Raw genomic sequence first — 7,259 nt, 5'->3', positions numbered from 1 at the left:
TCATTGCTGGGCTCAGTTTCCTCCTCCCTGAACTAGATCTTTCCAGGGCTGGTTCATACCACACTAAGTATATACTATGTTCCTAGAATTCTCCTAGAGATGCAGAAAGAGCTTGAGAGAGACAGAGACAGAGAGAGACAGAGAGATAGAGACAGAGAGACAGAGAGACAGAGAGATAGAGAGAGACAGAGACAGAGAGAGAGCAGACAGACAGAGACAGAGAGACAGAGAGACAGAGAAAGACACAGAGAGAGAGACAGAGAGATGAGGAGAGACAGAGAGAGAGAGAGAGAGAGAGAGAGAGAGAGAGAGAGAGAAATAGAGAGACAGAGACAGAGACAGAGAGAGGAAGATCTGGTTAAAAAACAAATGTATATGCATCAAGGTGGAAGATCTTGGTTCAGATCTCACCTCTGACACTAGCTGTGGGACCCTCAGTCAGTCACTTAATCTCTGGGTGCTTCAGAGCACTCCTTAGGTCCCTTCCACTAACTAACTCACAGACAATTATAAGCTGCTTCAGTGATGAAAGCTCCCTTTCTAGGAGGTCTTTGCCCTGGTAAAATAACTCCTTATATTCATGTATGCTATGCTACAATGTGCCATACTAGACTATATTATGCTGTGGTATATTCTACTTTATATTGTAATGCAACATAAAATATAACTGTAATGATAATTAATATAGTGTCGTGGCTAGAGGATGTCTCAGAGTTTATGAGATATGAGTTTAGATTCTGTCTCTGACATATACTAGGTGTTTCTGGGCAAACTTACTTAACTTTAGGTAACTCTAAAACTATGTTTCAGAGAACATGTTAAATCTCATTGAAAGAGAAAGTTCTGAGTAGCTCAGTGTATTGAGAGCCAGGCCTAGAGCTGGGAGGTCCTGGGTTCAAATTTGACCTCAGACACTTCCTAGCTGTGTGACCCTGAGCAAGTCTCCTAACCCCCATTACCTAGCCCTTACTGATTTTCTTTCTGCCTTGGAACCAATACACAGTATTGATAGAAAGAAAGAAAGAAAGAAAGAAAGAAAGAAAGAAAGAAAGAAAGAAAGAAAGAAAGAAAGAAAGAAAGAAAGAAAGGAAGAAAGAAAGAAAGGAAGGAAGAAAGAGGGAGAGAGGGAGAGAGGGAGAGGGAGGGAGGGAGGGAAGAAGGAAGGAAGGAAGAAAGAAAGAAAGAAAGAAAGTTTTGAACCTAGGACCTCCTGTCTCTAGGCCTGGCTCTCAATCCACTGAGCTACTCAGCTGCCCCCAAGGAAGGAAGGAAGGAAGGAAGAAGACATCCTAGAAATCCCTATACTGACAAAATCACAGTCTAGTAGAAAAAAATGTGTGTGTATATTATATCATATATACATACTTGATAATGCTTATTGTTTTTCTTTTTTTAGAGGAGAAAGAGTTGATGATTGTATATATATTTACACAAATATAAATAAATAGATAAATGGATAGATAGACAGATAGACTGATAGATAAATGGATGAATAGATGATAGATAGATAGATAGATAGATAGATAGATAGATAGATAGATAGATAGACAGACAGATAGATGGATGGATAGAAGGATAGATAGTGAGTAGGCTCTGGTCTCACCCTTCTAGAACCAGACCACTGTATTAGCTCCTCTAGAATCTTAGGGGGAATTAGCGTATCTCTCTTTTGTAATAGCTTCAGATTGAGCCCCCATTGGTGGTGTTACCCATGGAGGGGGGAAGCTAATGACTAGCAATCCAATTCCATTTGGATTAACTTTTAAAATGTAACAAGAACAAACATGCAAATGTTCCCCCTTCTTCCAACTCCTTGGGAACATATTCTCCCCTATTCTCTGGAGGAAATATGCTTGAAATTTATATCAGTTCCTCCATAATATTGGTTTCAACAAGTTCACACCCAAATGTATGGGTCCTTTCAATGGGCCAGAGTCCAGATGGTCACTGCAAAATATCTCTCCTTGCTTCTCAGGCACTGACACCATGCTAAATGTAAAATCTGGCCTAGATCCTGACTCCCAGTTTCTTGTGGTTCTCTCAAGACTGGAGTCCCACTCTATTTATCGGACCTCACAATGCAGAGACACCAAGATCCCTCCAAAGTGAATGAGTCAAAGGTGGCAGACCTTTACGAATGCCTCTGAAGCCAATTTAAAAGCCCCTATTCAACAAGTGGTTAGCCAAGCATAACCAATTATGGAACATCTATGCATATTCCACCATCTCCCAAGGTATTTCCCCCTGCAAATCCTTACTAGCAATGTGACTCTAAGCAAGTCACCTAATTTCTTTCAGCCTCATTTTCTCATCTATAAAACAAAGATAATAATGACATCTACCTCCTAGGGTTATTATAGGAATTCAAAGAGATATCTAAAGTGTTTTGCTAACCTTAAAGCTCTATAGAAATGCAAGCTATTAGTATTGATATATATAGTATGGTATGGCATGATATGATATGATATAATTTTATCTGTTATATTCTATACAATGCCCCCCAGAGACTCAAGAATAACAAAGGAGTGATCATGAAAGGCTTTTTATGACATGATAAATTTTAAATTGGGGGGCAGGTGCAGCTGGGTGACTCAGTGGATTGAGAGCCAGGCCTAGGGACAGGAGATCCTGGGTTCAAATTTGGCCTCAGACACTTCCTAGCTGTGTGACCCTGGGCAAGTCACTTAACCCCTTGGAACCAATACACAGTATTGATTATAAGAAGGAACTTTTGTCTTTTAAATTTAAATTGTGCAGTAAGGACATGGCTTGGTAGAAAGCAGACAAACAGTCACTTCAGGTAGACAGGAAGAACAAACAGTAGTAGTACAGGGAAAGTATTTGAGGAATGGTAAGGGGACCAGTTTATCTGGAGGAGAATGGCCAGGAGACGAAGGACACTAGAAGCCTAGCTGTCCAAGAACCAAGTTTATGCCCACCTGTGATCACAAGATGCAATTGGACAAGTCATGTAGGAGCGCTCCACAGAGGGCCTTGGAACCTGGAAGGTACATTCCAAGGTGCATTTGTCAGATGATAGGAAGTTGTGTGTGTTTTAGAATAGAAGTATATTGAAAACAACGCTTGAACGTACCTCTTGACTGAATGGGGTTGGCGTAAGTTCAGAGTGAGACCTCCCTCCCTTTTTAGACATGGCAAATGTGCTGACTGGTTTTGCTTGACTATGCTTATTATTTTTCTTTTCTTAGAGGGGAAAGGGGAGCCAATGATAGCATTGTCCCTAAGAAAAGAGGCTCATTTAAGCATTTAAAAAAATACAAAAGAGGGGGCAGCTGGGTAGCTCAGTGGATTGAGAACCAGCCCCAGAGACGGGATGTCCTAGGTTCAAATCTGGCCTCAGACACTTCCCAGCTGTGTGACCCCCATTGCCTAGCCCTTCCCACTCTTCTGCCTTGGAGTCAATATACTGTGTATTGGCTCCAAGACAGAAGGTAAGGGTTTAAAAAAAAATACAAAAGAAAACAGAGACAAGTAGAATAATTCTGAGAGTTGCATGTTGAATTTATTACACTTTAAAAAAGTAAGTTGTACATGACAAGATTTGAGTTTTGCATTTATTTCTAATTTTCTATTTTACTTTGTATATTGAAATTAATTTGGGGGGCATATTTGTAAAATTCAGAATTTTAAAAAATTATATAAAAATTGAAAATGGCATTTTAAAAAGATTTCAAAGGCACTGTATAAAATGAATTAAAGCTGGGGAGAGACTAGAGTCAAGAGATCATTCAGGTGATTGTTCCAGAGGTTGAGATCTGAGGCAATGAAGGCCTAAAGGAAGAAAGTAACAGACACTGCAGAGGAAGGAAAGCAGGAGTTTGGGGACCAGGGACATAGAGAATGAAGGAGATTGGAGTCGAGGATAATAGAAACTGACTGTGAAGGGAGCATTCCCCAGAATGTAATGTGATATTAGTGCACATTTCAAAAAGCAAAGATTTTGCTTTTATTTTTGTACACTCTTTTAATTAGGCCACAAGGGGAGTATTTTTTTCTCCTTCAGGATGCCTCATTTTATGAAGGGTATTGACAAGCCAGCTAGGTGGCTCAGTGGATAGAGTGTAACACCTGGAGACAGGAAGACCTGAATTCAAATCCAGCTTTTGGCATTTATTAGCAGTGTGATCCTGGGCAAAGTCACTTAATCCTATTTGACTTCATTTTTTCATCTCTCAAATGAGCTGGAGAAAGAAATGGCAAACCACCCCAGTGTCTTTACCAAGAAAACTCCAAATGGGGTCATGAAGAGTCAATGGACTGAAAATGACTAACAATAACAACATTGACAAGCCAGTGCATCCAGAGGGAAAGATAGGAACTCACTACCATGAAACTGGAGGATTCATTATAAAAATTAGATGATATTGAGCCTGGACTTGTGGGGCTTGCGATAGCTGTCTTGAAGTTTTTAAAGGATTGTTGACTAGGAAAAGGATTAAGCTTGCTCTGCTTGGCCTCACAGGGAACAGAACTAGATATGGTGGTTGAAAGCTACAATGACAGACTTGGAATCCAGAGGAGGAAAAACTTTGTAATTAGAGCTAGTCAAAAGAAAAATGGACTCAATTGGATTAAAGAACCGGAGATTCCATAACTCAAGGTAGATGCAATGCATGGTCTGGAGGTGGGAATGAAGATATTAGACTAGATGATGATGAATTTCAGAGTGTTTTTTTTTTTATAAAACCCTTACCTTCCATCTTAGAATCAATACTGGGTATTAGTTCTAAGGCAGAAGAGTGTTAAGGGCTAGGCAATGAGGGTTAAGTGACTTGCCCAGGGTCATAAAACTGGGAAATGTCTAAGGCCATATTTGAACCCAGGACCTCCCATCTCTGGGCCTGACTCTCAATCCACTGAGCCCCCAGCTTCCCCCCCTTCCAGAGTGATTTGAAGTGGGAAGAATGGGCCAGCTAGGTGCCTCCCTCAATGGATTGAGAGCCAGATCTGGAAATAGCAGGTTCTGAGTTCAAATTTGACCTCAAGCACTTCCTAGCTCTGTGACCTTGGCAAATCCTTAACTTCAATTACCTAGCCCTTACCATTTTTCTCTTGGAATGGATATTTAGTATCAATTCTAAAATAAAAGATAAGGTAGGAGAAAAGAAAGAAAGGAAGAAAGAGAGAGAGAGAGAAGGAAGGAAGGAAGGAAGGAAGGAAGGAAGGAAGGAAGGAAGGAAGGAAGGAAGGAAGGAAGGAAGGAAGGAAGGAAGGAAGGAAGGAAGGAAAGAGAGAGAGAAAGAAAAAGGAATTGGAAAAAGACTGTAAGGGAGCAAGCGTGGTATAATGAATAAAGAGCTAAGCTAAAGTAACCTGGATTTGAGTCCTTCTTCTCACAGATTGACTGAAAAATCTCTCTTTGCTGTAGAAAAATCTCTAAGAACAAATGTTGCAGAGAAGGTGATGACCTACATTGATGGGAGGAGTTTCCTCCCCTGGGAGTTCCCTATATCAATGAAATCATAGATCTGGTCCCTATCTTACCCTTTAAAGTGGAAGTTAATAAGGATCCAATGTAAATATGGTAGTCAGTAGTATATTTTATCTTGGGGAGAACAAAAGGCATGTTTTCTTCTTATCCCCCCAAACTTACCAGCTTCCCACCTTCAACCCAAGAACTAATATCCAAGGTATACAAAGTCACAATTTATAAGATCTTACAAGGTTGGATGTGACTGAACTTCCACTTACTAACAATAAATCAAAAACCTCATGTACATGCATAATGAGAATCATATTGCAAAGGGCCAGCTAGGTGGCACAGTATTTAGAGTGCCAGATCTGAAATCAGAAAACTCCTCTTCCTGAGCTCAAATCTGGCTTCAGACACTTCCTAGTTGTGTGACCCTGGGCAAGTCACTTTACCTCCACTGCCTAGTCCTTTCCACTCTTCAGCCTTAAAACCAATACACAATATTAAATCTAAGACAAAAGGAAAGGGTTTAACTAAAAAAAAAAAACAAAAACCCAGACTACTACATACTTTCACTGGGATGGTGGTGACTAATAAGAAGGGGACATCCTTTGTGTATTGGGGAGACTAAGGAGACTTCCCTGAGGCCCCATTCTCTCCCACCCTACACTATAAATTCACAATATTTTCCCCCTCCCCCACCAATTTTTCTTAGTTGCAACTGATTCATTAGGAGCCAGGATGTCCGGGTAACTTCCTCAGTGGGGCAGGAAGGAATTTTCTAGGCTTCTGGTCATGAATAACTGTTATAATGGAAGTTTTAGAATTCAAACCAGGCTTTTGATATTCTCTTTGACTAGTTAACATGCCTTGTTTCTTTCTGGGGTCAAACTCAATTCTTTCAACTGATATTTCTTGGAGACTCCACTATGTGGGAGATTTCCTACCTTTCCAGACTTAGCTTCCACTAATCATCTGCCTGATTGGAATTCTCCATTCCAGCTAGAATTAATTTGTTGTTGTTCAGTTGCTTTCTGTCACACCCCACTCTTCAAGACCCCATTTGAAGTTTTCTTGGCAAAGATACTGGAGTAGTTTGCCATTTCCTTCTCCAAATCATTTTACAGATGAGGAAACTGAGGTAAGCAGTGTTAAGGGACTTGCTCAGTGACACACAGCCAGCAAGGGTCTGAGGCTGAATTTGAACTCAGGTCTTACTGACTCCACTGCTCCCCAAAGCTTCGCCTAACAAGCTAGGTACAGGATGAATTGGAGATGATAAACAACAGAGGAAAGGCACTAGAATTAAGAGGGATTGACTACAACTTCTTACAGAAGGCAGCTAGGGAAGCCAGGCAGTAGAGATGAGGTAGAGCCTTCTTTGAAATGGGGCACAGTCAGTGGAGATGCCTGGTGTTGGGAGGTGGAGATGAAGTTCCTTATTCAAGGAACAACCAAGAGGCTGATACCAGTCCCTGGACAACAGAGTCAATGTGAATTATTATCAGTATCTATAAAATGGGGCCAACTACTAGCCTGCCTAATGCTAGCATTGCCTTCCCTCTGTTGATTATTGCCATTTGATCCTTTATGTACCTTGTGTGCACCCAGTTATTGGCATGTGGTTCTCCCCATTAGACTGGGAGTTCCTTAAGAAGAAGGGCTGTTCTTTGCTCTTCTTCCTATCCCCACAATGCCTGTAGGCACATGGTAGGTCCTAAAAAAAATGCTTATTGACAACCTATCTCCCAGGGCTGCTGGGAGAACCAAGTGATCTAGTGTATTTGAAAGGCAATTTGAAAGCAATTAGAGTCGTGGAAATCTG

Source organism: Monodelphis domestica, chromosome 2 (assembly GCF_027887165.1).
Source record: "Monodelphis domestica isolate mMonDom1 chromosome 2, mMonDom1.pri, whole genome shotgun sequence".
NCBI lineage: Eukaryota > Metazoa > Chordata > Mammalia > Didelphimorphia > Didelphidae > Monodelphis > Monodelphis domestica.
Note: the sequence above shows the minus strand (reverse complement) of the source record.